This window comes from Eptesicus fuscus, chromosome 4 (assembly GCF_027574615.1).
Source record: "Eptesicus fuscus isolate TK198812 chromosome 4, DD_ASM_mEF_20220401, whole genome shotgun sequence".
Taxonomy (NCBI): Eukaryota; Metazoa; Chordata; class Mammalia; order Chiroptera; family Vespertilionidae; genus Eptesicus; species Eptesicus fuscus.
In genome coordinates this window covers 68,746,690-68,766,110 of record NC_072476.1, presented here as the reverse complement: position 1 = coordinate 68,766,110, position 19,421 = coordinate 68,746,690, and positions in this window count along the sequence as shown.

Sequence of the window (19,421 nt, the reverse complement as noted above, 5' to 3'; positions counted from 1 at the left end):
GGGATGAGGCTGAGAGAAGGAGCAGTAGTCCCAAGTATTAATGTCTGCCATGGAAGGTAAAGACAGACAGGAAAGGCACATCAAACAGCTGGAGCAAAACAAAGAGGGCACTGGTAGGAGCAACTGGTTTTCAATTGTCATGCTCAGGAAAGGATGGAAGCCAGAGGCTGCCTTTATAAAAGCCTATGTCCTCCAATAGCCAGATGACTATCCAATGTATCATCTCTACTGGCACACTTCTGGAATAAAAGGAGCACTATTAACAATCATGTGAGGTCAACAGATGTAAACAAGGACTATTCCAGGCACACCAAGATATGTGTTGACCTTATCCAATATTAAATGATATCCAAAATTATGAAAGAGTTATTTGGAAATGGTGCTTGTTCCTTTTGTAACTAAGGACCATGGCATTCAGAAGGGAAAAAAGATTACAGATAGATGATTGATTGATTGATTGATAGATAGATAGATAGATAGATGATAGATATGTATTGGTAGCATGAATTATAATGGATTCCACTTTAAATAAGTTGTTTAGACAAAAATGTTTTCATGATCTCCTTTAGCAAACATTGAGCATCTGTGTTGTGAAAAGCAGTTTGGGTGGTGCTGTGGAGGTTGTAAAGATAAGCGATACATATTAATTCTCTCAAGGAGCCTCCAGTCAACGCAGTGGGTTAGGAGATGTACTTAAATGGCCAAGCAGCAAGTAAATGATTGGAGATGGTCAGAAGAGAGCTAAGAAAAACATGCTGGGGAAGTTCTGAGGAGGATAGAGCTAGAGAGGCCTTGGAATTTTGGCGATATTTGAACTAGGCTGGGAAGGACAAGCCTGGGGTGCAGGGAAGTGGAGATAGAGCTTTCCTGGTGACAAGATAGCACCAGCAAAAGTAGAGAGGAGGGTGTTTGGGATAGGAGTGGTCCAATTGGGCAGGAGTATAGGATTTGTGAAGGAAAATCATGGGAGATGAAGTGGAAAACTCAGGCTGGGGCAAGCTTGTATAGGGACCTGAATACCAACCTAAATCAAGTAGAAATAAATAATTCAGGAAATGATAAAAAAAAATTTTGACTGTATAGTAGTAGTCTAACCACCAAGAAGAATGTCAGCTCCTTACCACTTTGGAAATCTTTGGAAATGTTGAGGCCAGCTCTGCACTTTCACATGGTTGAACCTAGAAAGCTGAAGGACTTGGAAACATTTGGGTTAAGTACAAGAACTAAGATTCTTATCAAATCTAAATTAGACAACTGAATTAGTTTTCTATTGCTGCAGGAAAACATTACCACCAATGTAGTGCTTAAAACAATAGAAAGTTATTACTATCAGTTCTGTAGGTTGGAAGTCCAACATAAGTCTCAATGGGCTCAAATCAAGGTGTCAGCAGGGTTACATTCTTCTCTAAAGGCTTGAGGGGAGGGTCTATTTCCTTGTCCTTTTTAGCTTCTGGAGGCCACTCAGATCCTTGGCTCATGGCCTCCTCCATCTTCAAAGCAGAATGGTAGGTGGAGCCCTTCTTACACCATATCACTCTAACCTCCTCTTCTGTCTTTTCCTTCCACTTATAAGGACCTTTATTATCATATTGGGCCCACTTGAATAAATCAAGGGAATCTCCCTATCTATTGATTAACAACCTTAATTCTCCTTGGCCGTGTAAGTAACACAATCACAGTTTCCTGGAATTAGGACTTGGACATCTTTGGGGGGCTATTAATCTGATTGCCACAGCAACCTAAGGGTCAGGATCATCCATGCTTTTTTCACTTTCCCCATTCCCTTTTGCCCCAGGCATGGACAAATGACCTCATCCTTTATTCTTCAAGCGACCTCTAATACTCATTGTTGTGCATAATGTACTTTCACTGAAGATTCATGGATCACCTAGAGCAGTGGTTCTCAACCTTCCTAATGCCGCGACCCTTTAATACAGTTCCTCATGTTGTGGTGACCCCCAACCATAAAATTATTTTTGTTGCTACTTCATAACTGTAATTTTGCTACTGTTAATGAATCATAATATAAATATCTGTGTTTTCCTATGGTCTTAGGCGAGCCTGCTAGCGGTTCTCAACTTGTGGGTCGCAACCCACAGGTTGAAAACTGCTGTTGTAGAGCCTAAGATCACCGGAAAACACAGATATTTACATTACGATTCATTAACAGTAGCAAAATTACAGTTATGAAGTAGCAACAAAAATAATTTTATGTTTGAGGGTCACCACAACATGAGGAACTGTATTAAAGGGTCACGGCATTAAGGTTGAGAACCACTGACCTAGAGTGACCACAGCACAGTTTAGAAAAGCACTTCAATTCAAATATAAAACTTCTTTGCTTCTAAGGTTTTCAGCCCTGGGGAGTTTCTTTTTAGCGATTTTCCCCTCTGGTTTGCCCATTCTCTCCATCTCCAGGGACCTTTTGTTCACCATTATTCTCTCTTCTCCAAGCCCTTGGCCTGCCAAATTACCTTCTTCCTGATCCTCACTGGAAATGGAATATTCCTGTTACTTTATTATTTAAACCAATTTGGCTTGGTTTGTCTCAGTCTTTCCCATCTAGCTCATGTCCTGGGCCTTCCCTTTTATTACTGAAAAGGCCCATCAACATCTTTGGAGACAAACTCTGTGTCTGCAATCTATTTTAACTCTTTTTAATAGTAATAATTTTATTCTCCCTACATGCTATTAGGGAAGGTTTTAGAAAGAACATCCCCTTACCATAACAGGTGGGTGACCTTCTGTGATACAGGGACTAATGGGACAGTGGTTTACAGGGAAATGAAACCAGCTGGCACAGTAGCACCTGGGATGGAGAAATCAGCCCGACTCTAGGAATCTGGGGACCTGGGGACCGATTCAGTTGTGCCTCAAATGACCTGGTGACTTGGGGCAAGTCACAAACCTCTGTGAGTCATCATTTTGACAAGCTGTAAAACGGGAAACTTGAGTCAGAGATTCTCTGAGTTCTAAACTTCTAGTTCTCCAGAATTTAGTCTTTGCACTATCTGGATGTCAATGTGGCTCTTGGAGAAATGAGCTCTCAGTGATCTGGATAATGTTCCGTCAGTGGGTCACTCCCAAAAGTTTAGAGGAGTTTGATGAAACACTGAAGGTGGGGTTACATATTGAAGATACTTTCTAGTGCCTCAGGGATCTCTGATCATACTGTAAATACCTCCTTGAATTAGTGTAGTTTATGTTCGTAGCCTGGCGAGTTTATTTGACATAATAAGCGTTTGGAAGCAAACCAGTGTCACAGGAGCTTTTGGGATTCCCAGAAACTCTACTACTGTGACAGCTTATGCTTCTTGGATTACATTCAGTTTGGGGACCTTAAGCTTTTTCTTTTATTTTTGAAAGAATTGTTGAAATGGTCACCAACCTGTAGAAGCCACAGTGGTGGACTAAAAGGGAAAATATGACAAGACTCGGTGTTTTTTTAGAAAGATTCATCTAACAGTTAGGTATGGGTTGGGATGAAATAGAGGGTGATAGGCGGCAGGAAAACCAATTAAGAGACTGTTGTAAAAGTTCAGGCATAATAAAAATGTAACAGGATGCTGGATGGGGCTTTTCCTGTTGTCTCGGGGTTTCCGCCCAAGCGCCACGGCTGAGGACAATAGGCAGTAGGAGTCCACAGTCTAATGACAGTTGCTAAACACATCCGCCCAGAACTTGCTAACTGGTTCTTTGACCGTCCATTCTATCATGCTCCCATCCTATATAAGAGAAGTTAGTGAATCATTAAAGAGAACAGTCTGGATGGGAAATGGAAGTTTTGATTTAGATTGGACTAGACTTTTTAAATCCTGAAAACAAGACCATTGTCTAGTCTCCTAAAGTAACAGGAAAGTACACAGAATCTGTCTGAGGTATCATCCAGGGACAGGGAAGAGAGATAAAACAACATATTTGAAGGCAACGAAATTTAAAAATAAAGTGATTTCCTATTTGTACCTCATAGAGCCCAGCTCCTATAATAAACTGGTATGACAGCAATAGTAAAGAATAACAATAATAACAGCAATAATAATGACCATTTGTTACATGTTGGCACAGTTTGCCAGACTCTGGGTTAGGTGCTGAAATACATTATTTCATTTAATTCTTACCACAATCTCAAGAGGTTATATTTAGTGCCCTTTAACAGGTGATAAAACTGAAGCATAAAGATGTTAAGTAATTTGCTGAAAATATAGTTAATAAGTAGCTGATTTTAGAGTCCACAACCCATTTAGGGCTAGAATAGGGTCACAGTTATAGAAGAGGAAAGAAGCAAGAAATTAATGAATGAAATATATGTGTTTATCACTGTGATCTAAAAATGAGTGACATAATTGATAAAAAGCAATAACATAATTTATATACATTGATAACACTTCAATTATTGTGCAACACACTAACAGCATTTGTTACTAAATATAAAACTAGTAAATGCATATCTTAAATAGCTTGCTTTTGGTGGGGTTTTTGTGTGTTTTTTTTTAAAGAAATATTACCTGTCCATTTTGAAATTAGGGCTCTGTAATATGATCTATATATTAATTTGCCATTTATCCCATGTAAATGTTTTATTATGCTTAGGATACTTGATGGAAATGAATGAGTGCATGTTCATTGTCTTATTGATGATGTAGCTGCTTAAAACAGACACCTGAATTCAAGAATAACTGCTACACTGTGAACTCCTTGAAGTAGAGATCTTATCTTACCCATTATTGAGCTGTAACCTTCACACTCATGAGATAAGTATCTGACACGTTGTAGATGCTCCTTAATCTAGAACCTTTTAATTGAGCACCTGTTAGGTTCCAGGCACTGAGATGAGTGTTATATGTATGTGACAGAGCAAACCTTTTTAGAGGGTGTGTTCATAGCCCTTGTCACACCACTGCTGAGATCTAAGGAGAATTCTGGATTTTGCTCTATAGAGTCTATTTTATGCCTTCTGAGGGGAATTAGACATTTGCCAGATTCAGAATTTGTGATATAAAATTGAGAGACTGAGAGCCAGAGAGACAGAACTAATGAAGTGGGAGGAAAGGGTAAGAGAAAGAAAGGATAGCCCTATGAAGGCAGGACTTTGGGGAGACAGATGGGGAGACATTATTCTAAGAAGTGCTGTTGTAGGATTTCCTTTGTTGTGCTCTGAGAAACCCAAGTAAAGGATATAATTTGCCTCTAACTGTTCCTAGCTTTTGTTTCTTCTCCAAGATAGGAAAATGGGGGCCCTGGGTTACATACATATTATTTTTAATCCTTAAGACAACCTGCCCATGGAGACATTATTGTGTTTAATTTCTAGGTGAAGAAAGAGCCTTGGAGCACCTGAATAATTCTCTCAGGGCTGCACAACCAAGGCTAGGATTTGAATCTAGCTCTTCAGGCGGGCCCAAAGCCTGCTCTCTCCACAATGCCATGCTACCTCCCCATAACCATCTGTTGAACTGAATCAAAAGGCTTCCCTTGTGCCCTAGCTGGTTTGGCTCAGGCCGGTGGACTGAAGGCTCCCAGGTTTGACTCTCGCCAAGGCACATGTCCAGGTTGCGGGCTCATCCCCAGTAGGGGGCGTGCAGCCAATCCATGATTCTCTCATCATTGATGTTTCTATCTATCTCTTCCTTTCCCTTCCTCTCTGAAATCAATAAAAATAAAAAGTAAAATAAACAGGCTCCCTTTGTGAGGGACCTCTATTTGTTCTGGTATCATACATAAATGGGAAAGGCTTATTTCTGATATTTGATTCAAAAGAGAAGAGCTTATCTCCTAGCCTGGAAAGCAGGCCCGCTTGCCCTGTGGGCTCCATGGTTCATTTTGAAGTCCAGTCACTCCGCATCCAGGAAATGGCATTGTTTACCACAAAGGTTCAGCTAAAACGGTGGCTAAAATTGCTCTGTGACCATTCATGTTTCTGGAAATCAATTTTCTGTCCAGGTAGCTACCTGATACAAAGAAGTGAGGAGTAAAAGGTTTCTTAAAACTGCCAACCAAGTTACCCCAGGCCTTTCCAATGGCCAGGGAGTAAACAAAATTGTATACACTTGTTTTGGTGAATTATCATTTAAATGCCTTCAAGTAGTGTTGTCATCCTCTGTCACCATAGAAACCATTGTAAAATTTCTTAATAAATACCACAGAAATAGGACTACCCCCATGGAAATGGATAGTGGGTACAATGGACCTATAAGGAAATAAATGGCTGCTTGACAGAAAATAATGTAGCCCATTCAAAGAAATCTCTTTATGATCCACATCCTAATGGACAAGCTGAGTACATGAACAGGTAGGGGGAAAGGTCCTGAATGTATGAGATGGTTTTGGAATTAAGAGTTTGCAGATACCACTTTCCCAAGTTGAGTAAACGTCTTCTCTTGTTGGGGAATATTCCATGGAGGCATTAACAGTGATTTCATCTATATTCAGAGAGTACATGCCACAGAGCCATCATGGACAGACAGGAGTTGTTTAAAAATGACTTGACAGGAAGAAGCAGGCAGCCTGCTATGCCAAAATCCAGAGTGCTTTTCTTCAAGGTGAATCATATTCCATTCCAAAATGTCAAGTAGATTTAGTCATTTTAATCTTTTTAGTAGATTAAACTTGAAGCCTTTATAAAAGCTAAAGGACTGAACTAAAAACTCCACCTTTGATAAACTGCATGATCTTGAAAAAGTTGCTTGGCCTTCCTAAGCCTCAGTTTCCCCATCTCCAAATTGAAGGTAGTGCCTATATTTGTGGCAGGATTAAATAAAAAACCCGTGCAAAGCACTTAACATTGTCTTCAGCACTTAGCAAGCACCCAATATAAATATTAGAAATTATTACTTATCAAAAGGAATAATAAATGTAATTACGAATAATGTTTGCTCAAATCATCAACATGTATTGTTAATTTTTACATTCTCTCTTCCCCTTGAACCCGTAGGCAATGTATGATCTTAAATAATTGAAAAGAATGTGCTGAGGGATAAAGAAAGGCACAGCCTATATAATGTCTGCGTAGCTCTGATCAGTCTGGTGTTGGTAGATCTGGAAGTTTCCATGTGACATGGGCATCCTTGCCGTATTTCCTCCTGATGCTTGAAAAGAAAGTCTGTTTTTGTAAGACCTTAGGCCTGATTTCCAGTGGGAAAAGGGCTGAAGAAATTTGGCTTCATTTCCAAGTATCTTTGCACTTTTCCCAATTGCACAGAACCTCCAAGCTTCCCCAGATTACCTCGTTTCAATGACATCGAATCTTTCAAAGGGAATGTAATAATTCCACAGAGAACTTAGCATTTCTGACAGCCTACCTCCCGCTGTCCTCGGTGCTTCATAAATTATGCTGCCTCTGAATGTGAGCTGGGCAGCACCGTTTTCCCGGCCCCTCATGATTCATGGTTTCTCTTAACTATGTCAGTGCCTCCTCAGCAAAGCTGTTTCTTTTGGACAGAGTATGATGTGACCTGCTTCTTGGAGGGCAGCTTACTAATTATGTGCTGATTTTATATTCTGATGATTTTTTTTTTTTTTTTACAATTTCAAGGTTAACTAATAACTATTAACTTTAGGAATTACTTCTATATTCAGAAAACATTACCATTTAATTAACAATCTGCTCTCTGCAATATAGTGTGACCTGAGAAGCCATTTTAATGGTTCTATGCTGTTATCATTAAAATTAACTAACAAACCAGAAGAATGGTGCTGTTCAGGTCAGGTACAGAGAGACCACAGTGAAAAGAAAGTGAAACGAAAAACAAGTATCAGACCAAAAGATGAAGACAGCATGGACAGCCCCTGTGGCAGCTCCCCTGTTTGGCTCTGCCCAAGCAGGCCCCTGCTGACCTGCAACTCCCTGCGAATTCCACACCTCGGCCCTCAGAGCACAGGGCTGAGCTGGTTTGTTGGACAGTTTAATAATGGAGGCTTAAAGGACATAGGATGAAAAGTTCCTGGAAATAACTTGCTTCTAGAGTAACTTCCGCTGTATCTATTATCTTTACAAGAATATAAATCCATTCTTATGAACGTCTCCCTTCCCGAGCCTCCAGGACCTCGCAGGAGTCTTCCCAGTTACATCAGCTCTTCCTGACTTAGGAGCCTCACACCAGGAAATGGCATGGAAATTGTTACTTGGAGGCCTTTCCAGAATTTCCCTTGCTCCCTTCTACCAGGAGAGGGTTCTACCATTGCCAGGATGCTTCTTTGGACTTAGGGAGTGCAGAATTGGGAGAAAGGGGGTGGGAGAAGAAGAAAAAGGTGCATGGATATGGCTAGGAAAAAAGGTTTACAGGATGCAGAAAAGGAGATTCTAGAAAAGCTATAGGATGAAACCAGTGGGAGGACAAAGGGTTTAAACAAAATGGTTCTGTGGACTTGGTATTGACAGCACAGTGTTTGAGAGAGGCAAGCATTTAAATTATTTTGAGGTTACCTTTTAGTTGCTGGGCCATGTTTCTCAGACAATATGATGACCCTGAGGTTGGACCTCCTGATGTTCTGCCTCAATAGAACTACTTTGGGAATGACTGACTGTTTACCTGCTGCTACCACTTAGTTCTCCTACTGCCGGGCTCCATCTGACTTCTGAAGGTTACACATAGGAACCGCAGCGTGGGTGTTGGTACAGGACTCCCTATACGACTCCAATGTCCTGCTGTTGCTAAGGCTTTTCCAGCCTTGCCCACCAGCTCCATCCTGCGCCTCTCTCTTTATAGGGTTTTAAGAGACCCAGACTTATAGGGAATAAAGATATGGGGATCATGCTCATAGAAGCTTTAGAAATGGTCTCAGGTCAGAAAGCTAAAAGCCACTATGGATTAAGTAGCAGGTTTTTGTTTTGTGGGTTTTTTTTTTTAACCTGAATTAATAACCTATTATTTAAACACTAGAGGCCCGATGCACGGGATTCGTGTAAGAGTAGGCCTTCCTTCCCCCCCTCCCCCCGCCGGCACGGGCTTCCCTCTGGCACCAGGGACCCAGGTTTCCCTCACAGCCTTCCGGAAGGACGTCCAGTCTAATTAGCATATTATGCTTTTATTCTTATAGATTGTTTCTTTGGGAAAATTGTGTACTGATTTCCAAAAAAAGAATGTATATAGGGATTTTACTAGTAAAAAGATAACCCAATGTAAGTCCAGGGTTGCCTTTTAACGCTTTTTGGGTAATACTAAAAATTGTTAAATTTAGTTTTTAAAGGACAGACTTACCATTTATATTTTAAAAATATGTGTATGTAGGTATGCATGTAAATAAACCTATTGGATATGTACCAATGTGCTCATAATAATTATCTTTGGATGGTAATATTATAACTGATACTTTCTTCTCTATAATTTTATATTTTCCACACTGATAAAACAATAAAGATTTTTCTTTTTCTTAAAAAAAAAACAAGACTGAAAATAGAATTTATAATAACATCCAAAAATTTTGTGAATATTTGGGAATAATTTAATAAAAGAAGTACAAGATTTCTATGCTAGAAAAAATACACAGTATTGCTGAGAGATTGAGGGGGGAAAAAAAGACCTAAATAAAGATAAGCATGTTCATGCATTGATAAACTCAATATTGTCAAGATGTCAATTCTCCCCCAAATGATCTAGAAATTCAATGCAAAGCCAATCAAAATCCCCAAAGGCATTTTTGTAGAAATTGATAAGCTGATTCTGAAATATATATGAAAAAGCAAAAGACCTAGAATAGCCAAAACAATTTTAAAAAAGAACAGAGTTGGAAGACTTAATCTACTTGATTTCAAGAGTTATTATAAAGCTGTGATAGTCAAAATGAAGTAGTATTAACAAAAAGATAGATAAATCAATGGAACACAATAGAGAAGTCCAGAAATAGACGCACATTTATAGGGTCAAAAGATTTACAACAAAATGCCAAAGAAATTAAATGAGGTTGAAAAGATGGTTTTGTCCAGTAAATGGTTCTGGGATAAATGGATACCCATATGTACAAAAAAGTGAAATGATTCTTATCTCATATCATATTCAGAAAATTAATTTGATATGTATCATAGACTTAAATACAAAAGCAAAACTAAAAAGCATTCAGAAGAACATTGGGGGAAAATCTTCATGATGAAGGGTAGGCAAAGATTTCTTAGATTGGACAGAGAAAGCTCTAATCATAAAACAGAAATATTGATAAATTGGACTTTATCAAAGTCAAAAATCTCTACTCATCAAAAGATATTGTTAAGAAAATAACTAGGCAATCTACAGACAAGGAGAAAATATTCACTATGTTTGACAAAAGACAAATTCAAAGCACATTGATATTTTAACAATAAAATAATAATACACTTTTTAAAATGAGCAAGAGACTTGGAAACATCACAAAGGAAGATTTATAAATAGCCAATAAGTACATTAAAATATCTCTTCATCATTAATCATCAGGGAAATGTCAATTTAAATCACTGATATACCACTACAAATCCACTAGAATGACTTGAACTTTAAAACATCGACAATATTCAATATTAGCAAGGATGTGGAGTAGCAAGAATTCTCATAATTGCTGATGAGAGTATAGAATGGTACAACCACTCTGAAAAATTGTATGATGTTTCTTATAAAGTTAAATATACATATCTACTCTATGATCCAGCAAAGTCACTCCGTGTTTATCCACAAGAAATTAAAACACAATGTTCACAAAACAATTGTGCTATATTCAGTCATTTTATTTATTATACCCCCCCCCAAAAAAAAAATAATAATCTGGAAACAACCAGATAGGAGGCTCTTTCTGGTCAGACCCCTAGCTCTCTGTCCATTGTCATCTTGCATAAATCCCCTTACCTTTCCCACTCTTTTACTTAAACTCTAGTACATGAATCTCTCTCATGCTCATGCCTCTGAACAGTGTAATTCCACCTGCCCAGAATTTTCTATCCCTCTACTCCTGTTCTTCTAGTCCATTCCTCCAGGATCAGCCTGAGTTCTCCAAGTTGCCTTCCTTGCTCCTCCTTACAATGTTAAGCTTGCTTTCCATTAGAATCCTGGAATGATCATGCTTCATGATAACCTTTTATGTGCATGTTCATCTTCCCCACTAGCTCATAAACTTCTATCTTTATATTTCCCTTGCACCTAGCATTACATCTAGTGTACAGATATTAAAAGAATATTTAAGTATCTGCCAGACTAACTTACTTTGCATCTAATATTGAAATAAATACAGGGTGTCCAAAAAAATGTATACACACTTTAACAGCTGATAGCTCAATTTTGAAAATGAAATGTATTTTAATAAACACTGCCTTTATAATTATTTAAAGTGTGTGGATACATTTTTTGGACACCATCTATATATTTCTCATTTACTATTATTTCCAAATTCAGGTAAGTTTCATAATAATGTTGCCAATTAAATACTCTCCCTGGCATGACCCTCTATCCCCTAAGCGGTGCCTGTGGGAAAGTTGAATAAATACTACTGTGATCCTATTAGCCAATGTTTGTACTGTGTGTAAATTACCACAAGTTCTAATTGACTCTTACCAGTTGCTCTTAGCCCATTCAATTCTTTAATGATTTACATGCTAATGGAAGATTCTTAAGCAGATGATCCTCTGAAAAGTATGCCTTTTGCTTTTTATAGTGGCCTTGGCATGTAGGTTCCTAATTGTTTAATTTATAACCTACATAGGTCCAGAGGAAATATATCACATTTTAAAGCAGATACTTTTCAAAAAGAGTTGTTTTTTGTTGTTTCTGTGGAGGGCTTTCCGGCGCATTGTATAATCTTCAGCAGCATCCCTAGCTTTTACTCATTAGCAGCCAGGATCACCCCCAAACTGTGACTACCAAAAATGTCCTCAGGCCTCGCCAGCACGTCTCCTGAGACACACAGTTACTCCTAGTTGAGTACTGTGCAGTGTGCTGGGATCAGACAGATTTTGGTTCCCATTCACACCCTGTCACCAAGGGATCCAGGTTAAGCTATTACCTTTCTATACTGAGTTTCTTTACTCTATAAAATGTGAATTGTAGGAAAAATCGTGAGTTTTAATGGACCAAAAGGTTGTCTTCAATGAAAACAAGTCATTTATGTCCAGTCTATCCTAGGTTTTCTGAATCTATGGGAACTTCCATTGTCTTTGAGCTACTTCACAATTCTGTTACTTGTAAAAAATTGATTAAAATGTAGTTCTTGATGATAAAAGCCCAAATTGTGTTGGAATGCAATCAATTATTTGCCTGTGGATATTAGCACATTTTTCCTATTTTTGCGCCTATTTGAAAATTCATTTTAATATACCTTATTTGACCACATATGTGCAATATTGTGCATTCTCCTTTGAATTCATTGTAACATCTTAGTGGTTTCCTTATTAATTAATTAATAATTAAATGTGATCTTTGATGTGTCAAAAAAAAAAAAGAGATGGTTGCTTCTACAACAATCCACTCATTCTTTTAGTGATGAAAACCTGAGACACGTGTCTAAAGACCTCAGGAGCAGAGGTTTTTAGTATGCAAATACTCCAAATACTCCAACTAAATCACTGCTCTCCTGATTCCTTACAACTCTTACAGTTTTATATGCATTAATTCCATAAATGAGGGAAATAAAGTGAGTACTTTGGAAGCAATGGTACTGCCTACATCGCTACTCAGATTCTCTGGAATCCTTGTTTTCACTGTAGAAATTTACTAGTTCAAGTGCTAATTTATGCTGCAACCCATTTGGTGACAATATTTGGAAAAGGATCTCTGACATCCAACAGGGACACAACTGCCCCATCATTTGCAAAACCAAAACGTACTTCGTTGGTTAATTGATAGGAGGCATATTTCCTATAGAAATAATTATTTATTTTAAAAAGTTTTACTATTAACTATCCCATAGGTGTTTCATTTTTAACCTACTTATTGAAATGAAGGGTTCTGCCAGGAGCCCATAGCTAAAAGGGTTTCGGAAGTGGAGACAATTTACTGGAACCCCCCAAAGCACTGCTCTGAGATCTCAGAGAACTTGACTTTGGTTTTCTCTAGTTCTCTGCTCTGATGTGTACGTGACTTTAGGGAGCTCTTGGGTCTTCTTGAATCTCCTTTTTTGGGGGGTATCTATAAGATGGTTGAACTAGAAAGGCTTAGATTATTGTCAGATTTAAGATTCAATGATATTTTAATTTTTTTCTCTATGAGTGTTCTCTTGAGAACCAAAGAGAATCAATATTTCTCAGAGGGTCTCAAGTATAGAAAAAAATATGTTGATGTTCCGAACTCTCCATTCCTCCCGGGTTATGATTCCTCTGCTCTTTTGACTGGGTCCTACCTCCCCTCTTTGGTTCAATAACAGGACCGCCGTTGGGGAACCGATACTCTGGCTCCGGTTCTTCCTCAGGTGCAGCTCTATCAAGTCCCCTCACTCTTTGCTTCTTTTTCCACGCAGGTGAGTCTCCGAGAACCTCTTAATGAACTATTTCCTCATCACTATGGGCTAAGGGATCTTTATTTTTGGGGTGCCCCATTGTTTTCAAGCCTAGGGATCCTCCTTTATTGCTTTCCTTTTCTCCAATTCCTTGTCCACCATCTGCTTCTCTTTCATGGCTGCATGTTTCTTCTTTCAGTGTTGAGGGCGAGGTCAGCAGCTGCAGAGACTTGATGAGTGCCTTGCTCTGTGTGGACGCATTTCCCTGACAGCATCGATCCTGGGCACTTGCGCTTTGCAGGCAGCTCCAGAGAGGAGGAGCTTGTGCTGCAAAGGAGGTAGAATGTTGTCTGGTCAAGGTGAGTTTGAGGCAGGCTACTAATCCCCTCTCCTTTGCTCAGCTGTTAATTTTGCTTAAATAGGAACTGCTCGCAACTTTTTTATTTAAAATCCACTGCCCGACAGATCTTGTGATGGCAAGATTCAAAGACAATTTTTATTGCTAAGTTATTAGTCCTTTGAAAGAAGGAAAATTTGATGTTTAATATTTAAACAGTTTCTATTTTGCTGAATTCTTTGATATCTGAATGTTAGCTGTGTAACCATTTAAGGTCCATTTATAGAGACTTTTCCAGGCATTTAAAGCACTACAGGAATTTATTTGTAATGCTCTTGCATGAAAAATTGCCATCCATTTCTTGCCATGGTGGTCATTGCCAGTAGATGTGTCCATTAGGAATGAAATAAAGCAATGTTTTATATTTTGATGCATTTCAATTTGTCCATTATACTACACTGTTCTTTTCTTGAGGGCAGAAATAAATTCCTTTCATCCTTAAAATGTTATCATTTCTTTACATTTTAGAAAAATTAACAGAATTTAGCACAGGGAAATTGCATTATCTCTGGACAAAGAAGATAACTTCAATTGAATTTTCATTCACTTATTTTTTCAATTTTGGTTTAAGGATGAGGAGTCATTAAAAAAAAAACTGGCACAAGTGTGCCTGGTTGTAGACCTGACTAAGGATTCATTCCCCATGCATTTTTAAAACATTCCTTCAAGACATCCTCACCTTCATAGGGCCTGTGCTTCGAGAAAATGTTCCAGCTCCCCAAAACTGTCACATAACATTTTAAAGGCATATTTTGTTACCTGTACAAAATTGAACTACAATTACTTTACAGCCCAAACAATCTATTCACCTTATTCTTTTCATGGTATCTATAATTTCTAGAAATTCGTGCTATACCAACATAAGAGAATGCAATGACAAGCTTCCAATGGAGTGTGGAACTCATCTTTAGGTACAACACAAAAATGTGGTACGTGAAGGGAAGCCAAAACCCACTATGGTTTCAAATTAGCAAATTCATTCATGAATGCTAATTGTGAATTAAACTGTATATTTAAGACCACTATCACAACAACTTTCTTCCATAATTTCTGTCCATTTCCATGGACAAAGAGGCAGCCTAATAGGGCAGAAAGACCTAGGTTTTGATCTCTAGTACTGGGTGCTCCATTACTTTCCCAAATGACCTTCAGCAAATCATTCATCCAGTTGGTCACAGCTTCCTTAAGTGTAAAATGGGGACATATATTTCCAGAGCAAAGGAAACGATATGAAAACCCTCCACAAACTGTAAAGTCACATTCACGTACTTTTTTGTTTATCGTTGGAGGTGTATTTGGAGTGCCTGCTTCACTCAGAGCCCCTTCCTGTAAGAACTGCTGGTACTTGTAAATCCTTACTAAACAGATAGAGTAATTAATCATGTTTGTGCCTCCCTCCCTGGTGACACTGGTGGACACCTGACCAAGAACACCCAATGGCAATGAGGAATCAGATCTTCTCTTGAAATTAAAGAGATTCAATAGTGTCCTCAGGTTGCAATCTGGTGATCATGAGAACTTGGGATTTATGGTGGCCCTTTTCAACTGTGAGCATGCTGATAAGTAGAGCGAGAATGCTGGAGAATGGAGTAAATGTGCAGAGAGAAACAAACACAGTAAATCATGAAGTGACCGGGGAGAAGAGGAAACACCCTGGTTCTAGGTCTAGTTCTTAATCCAGTCCACGGTGTACATTGATTATTTTTTTCCTGGATGTCCAGAAGTTGGCCCCATTTTAACAGCACAATAAACTCCCCTTGAGTGGCTTTCTCTTTCTGGCAATGAATAGAGTTTTGGCTAAAACATTAATACCACAATTGAAAAGGTCACTACCAAGTACACTATAGATTTTATTGTACCCAAAACAAAGGTTTTCAACTATTTTTTTGTAGCTACCAAGATGAACCTCTTCCAGATATGCTTTTCTAATTATAAGATGCAGACTGGACCATAGAAGATTCAAGAAGAAGCCCAATTTGTCACACATAGATTTACTAACTAGGCTGAGAATCCACTTCAAGCAATATGAGATGTGACCCTCCAAATAAATTCTCTCACTCTGATCCTCTCTATATGAAGCTTCAGATCCGTAAAAGGCAGCACAGTATAATGGAAATAACAAATTTTAGAGGTAGACCCAGATGGAAATTCTGGCTCCTCTAAATATGAGCTCTGTGGATTTGGTCAAGTTATTTAACTTCTCTTAGCCTCAGTTTCCTCATCTATACATTGAGAATAATATTTCCCTTTTAGTTTGTTGTGAAGGATAAATGAGATAATTTATGGAAAGAGTTTGGCATGTGTCAGGTACTCAGCAAATGTTCATCACCTCCTTCCCCTTACTCACCATGTAAATCCTATTTTCTTCCTTTATAATAACAAACCACATAGTATCACTCCAAATTAATAAGCAGAAACTAGGAAAAGAAAACAAACAAACAAACAAACAAAACACCCTGTTTCTCACTTCTTGACCTAGTCAGCTAAAAAGCTTCTTACATTGTTGTCAAAAAGAGGAAATATATAGGACTTAAAATAAGCCTTTAGGCAGAAGGGACTGAAATTGAAGAGAGCACCACACAGGCCCCGTTTAATTTATATACACATATTTTGGTCAACAAATTATCTTTGCAGTGCAGTAACATATGATGCTAATACATATCCAAGCCAGTGTGTGCTTGTGTCTACATGTACAGATAGGGTACAGCTGATTTTTTTATCCCATAAATTCAAGATTGACTTGTTAAGTATATCTGCTCATTTACATGAATAAAGCTAGAATGCTTCACATAGCAAACAGGCTCACTGCTTCAATGTTCAGTAATAAAATCTATTAAGCTTCATAAGTTGTTATTTAGCTTAAAAGAGGACTATTTTTGATACAGAAGCCCTATGAGAAATATACTATACTAGTGACCCGGTGCACGAAATTTGTGCACATTAAAAGGGAATTAATTAGAGAAAATAGTTTAATATTGCTATTTGCCCTTTCTCTATAATAGAAGTGTCAGAGATGAAAGAAAATTAGTAAAATGTATATGAAAATCTTCCTCCTGTCAGAGTCTGGAGCACGCCACAGGAACCAGAGTCAAGACCCCACCCACCCATGTGTGCCTCGAAATCATGCGAGACCCAAACCCATCCAGCCCCACCCCCATTGGGCTAGATCCAGACCCGGCTGGACCCGTCAAGCCCCGCTGAGTGGGGGTCACAGCCTCAGGTGGCCTGGCCCGGTGCCGGGGCGGGGAGTGCAGCCGGAGGTCCCCTGGTCCAGGCCAGGGCAGGGGGTACACCTTGAGGTTCCCGTCAAGCCCCGCCAGGCAGGGGGTGCGGCCTCAGGTCCCCCCGCCTGGCGCCGGGGTGGGGAGCATAGCCTCAGGTCCTCCATCCCAGTGCCAGGGCGGAGGCATGGCCTGAGGACCCCCAGCCCAGCACTAGGGCGGGGGGTGCAGCCTGAGGTCCCCTGTCAAGCCCTGCAGGGCGTGGGGCGCAGCCTCAGGTCCCTGCTGATTGCTCATTAAGGCTTGTTACAGGAACTCAGCCTCTGCTGTGGGTGCAGCCATCTTGTGTTACGGAATTCCTGCCTCTGCTGTGGTCGCAGCCATCTTGACCATTATGGTGATGGTCAATTTGCATATTCCCTCTTTATTAGGTAAGATGATATCACAGGAAATAATTTTTGGAGGGCCGTGACGAGTCTAACCAAATCATTTCAGGCATCTCCAGCCCTGTCAGTCCATGGAACACTATAGAAAAGCATGTGTGCTCATTAAAATGTCTGATTTCCTTGGTGACGGATCTAGCAAATAATCTCATGGAAGCCAGACTTCAGTGGCTATGACCAGTTTGAAGCCTAAGATTTGGGTTGCATGTTTTCAACATAGAGATGTAATAAGAAAGGGAGCAGGAGGATCATGTACTACTAGCTATATATAAGAATAATTATTCCTCAAGCAACCTGATGGAAAATGTGTAAGAATCAAGAAATACTTTTGTAAAGGTTAAGACCCAGACTCTCTTCATCCACCTATATCTAGCCCTAGTGCCAATAACTTTAAAGTAGATATAAAATATAGAGAAATATTTATATTATAAAAGATGAGCTTTATTAAAGATGAGCTTTATTAAAAATGAGCAAAATATCAATCACACTCTACTATATTGTATCCTTATGTTACTGTTCTTTTGTGATTATGGAAAAATATAACTCCATAAAGAATAAGAACAATGCAGTTCTATTTATATTAGTATTCTTATGCGGTGCACATTACATGCTAATTCAACATTTTAAGGAGAGGTATCAACAATGACAAATCAAGTTTAAGCAGGTTACTTAAATTGGGAAAATTGATAGCATAGCAAAATTAGTAGACCATAATCCACTGATCCATAGTTTTACACCAGCCTCTCTCTATTTGAGGTCAATTTAGAAAAGTTTTCAAGCAACTACTCTAAACTTAACCCCCTTTTCCATTTTGCTGTTTGATTAGTGTAACTAAATAAATTTATGATATAAGCATTATGACTCTCTAAAAAACGGCTCTCTCTCCAGCCCCTAAAAAAATCCTTACTAATTTAGGTTAAAAACAAAATAATGGCAGCAAAAGTCTCTTTAAGTTTTGCAATAATCCTTCCAGTACTTTTGCATCCCAAAAGGCTCCAGATGTGACCAGCCACTGCAAAGTGGTAAGTTGTTTATCAGCATTCTACACTGGGAACTGGCACCTGTAATTTTACTCTTATTTTGCAACAGCATTATTTAAAAAAACACCTAAAAAATGACCAAGTGAAGGTTTTGTTTAATCACACATACACCCTTCAGGATGAAATGCCCTGTCGGCTGTCTGTTCTCCTGAATGTGCCGACTACAGCAAGCAGCTTCCTTTTCTGTTGTCTGTGTAGCTATTAGCCTCCTTCCATAGGGAGTTTCTGTTGCTAGCTGTGGCTGGAAAATAATGGTGAAATGTACTCACCGCCTTTAAAGAATCTATTGTTGGTCACTTTTGATAATGCAAATAATCACAGTCCTTTTTTCTTTCATTCATCCTTTTTCTTTCTTTTGCCTGTGTATTGTTAATAGTTGTAGCTAAAAAGAGACTCCTTGTCCACCTCAGTCTGGGGTGAATGTTTAAGAAATAAACATATTTGAATCATGTGATGACAATTAACTACTTTGTTAAGCCATAGGTCCCACTTCACCCTTACCTTCTCTTTTTTTTTTAACCCTGGGGCTCTGTTACATCCTGCCTACGGTTTTCTTAGCTGCCTGCTTCAGCCTATTCCCATCTGGCCAGTGGTTTAGAAACATGACAAGCTACCTTTTACTTGCTGGCACTTTAATAATGCAGATTCTTGGAACTTCACTTTTGCCTGACTGCTGATTTCTAACCATATAAGGCAACAGACCAGTAATGTGGTACTGATGTAAAGATCAATCCATGCCAGAAGTTTGCTTTTTTTTTTTTTTTTAACAATTTATTGTCTTTGTTCCTGTACAGTGATTTCCCACTAAAAGGCTTGAAAATAGGTCATTTTTAGAAAGTCTTCTGTAAGGTCTTTGTGTACATGTGGGGAAACTGAGGAGCAGAGGGTTTAAGTGGAATATCTGGGGTTGTAGAGTAAGTCATCACCAAGTTGA